Source organism: Physeter macrocephalus, chromosome 1, assembly GCF_002837175.3.
Source record: "Physeter macrocephalus isolate SW-GA chromosome 1, ASM283717v5, whole genome shotgun sequence".
NCBI classification, from domain to species: domain Eukaryota; kingdom Metazoa; phylum Chordata; class Mammalia; order Artiodactyla; family Physeteridae; genus Physeter; species Physeter macrocephalus.
This window is the reverse complement of record NC_041214.2, coordinates 21,144,140-21,145,929: the sequence shown is the minus strand read 5'-3', so window position 1 is coordinate 21,145,929 and position 1,790 is coordinate 21,144,140.

The following is a 1,790-nucleotide window of genomic DNA, read 5'->3' as shown; positions in this document are numbered from 1 at the left end:
CTTTGTATTTAATTTTTGATAGTTTGATTAATATGTGTCTTGGCATGTTTCACCTTGGATTTATCCTGTATGGGACTCTCTGTGCTTCCTGGACTTGATTGACTATTTCCTTTCCCATATTAGGGAAGTTTTCAACTATCATCTCTTCAAATATTTTCTCAGTCCCTTTCTTTTTCTCTTCTTTTTCTGGGACGCCTACAATTCGAACGTTGGTGTGTTTATTGTTGTCCCAGAGGTCTCTGAGACTGCCCTCAATTCTTTTCATTCTTTTTTCTTTATTCTGCTCTGCAGTAGTTATTTCCACTATTTTATCATCCAGGTTACTTATCTGTTCTTCTGCTTCAATTATTCTGCTATTCATCCCTCTAGAGAATTTTTACTTTCATTTATTGTGTTATTCATCACTGTTTGCTTGCTCTTTAGTTCTTCTAGTTCCTTGTTAAACGTTTCTTGTATTTTCTCCATTCTATTTCCAAGATTTTGGATCATATTTACTGTCATTACTCTGAATTCTTTTTCAGGTAGACTGCCTATTTCCTCCTCATTTGTTAGGTCAGATGGGTTTTTGCCTTGCTCCTTCATCTGCTGTGTGTTTCTCTGTCTTCTCATTTTGCTTAACTTACTGTGTTTGGGGTCTCCTTTTTGCAGGCTGCAGGTTCGTAGTTCCTGTTATTTTTGGTGTCTGTCCCCAGTGACTAAGGTTTGTTCAGTGGGTTGTGTAGGCTTCCAGGTGGAGGGGACTAGTGCCTGTGTTCTCATGGATGAGTATGGATCTTATCTTTCTGGTGGGCAGGTCCACGTCTGGTGGTGTGTTTTGGGGTGTCTGTGGCCTTATTATGATTTTAGGCAGCCTGTCTGCTTATGCATGGGGTTGTGTTCCTGTCTTGCTAGTTGTTTGGCATAGGGTGTCCAGCACTGTAGCTTGCTGGTTGTTGAGTGGAGCTGGGTCTTAGCGTTGAGATGGAGATCTCTGAGAGATTTTCGCCATTTGATATTTCGTGGAGGTGGGAGATCTCCTGTGGACCAGTGTCCTGAACTTGGCTTTCCCACTTTAGAGGCACAGCCCTGATGCCTGGCTGGAGCACCAAGAGCCTGTCATCCACATGGCTCCGAAAAAAAGGGAGAAAAAAATGAAAAAAAGAAAGAAGATAAAATAAAATAAAAGTAAAATAAAATAAAATAAAGTTATGAAGATAAAATATAATTATTAAAATTTTTTTGAAAAGTAATTTAAAAAAAGACAGAAAGAAAGAAGAGAGCAACCAAACCAAAAAACAAATCCACCAATTATAACAAGTGCTAAGAACTATACTAAAAAACAAAACAAAAAAACGGACAGACAGAACCCTAGGACAAATGGTAAAAGCAAAGCTATACAGACAAAATCACATACAGAAGCATACACATACACACAAAAAGAGAAAAAGGGAAAAAATATATATATATCGTTGCTCTTGAAGTCCACTTCCTCAATTTGGGATGACTGGTTGTCTATTCAGGTATTCCACAGATGCAGGGTACATCAAGTTGATCGTGGAGAGTTAATCCACTGCTTCTGAGGCTGCTGGGAGAGATTTCCCTTTCTCTTCTTTGTTTGCACAGCTCCCAGGGTTCAGGTTTGGATGTGGACCAGCCTCTGCATGTAGGTTGCCTGAGGGCGTCTGTTTTTCGCTCAGACAGGACGGGGTTAAAGGAGCAGCTGATTCGGGGACTCTGGCTCACTCAGGCCGGGGGGAGGGAGGGGTATGGATGCGGTTGCGGGGCGAGCCTGCGGCGGCAGAGGCCGGCGT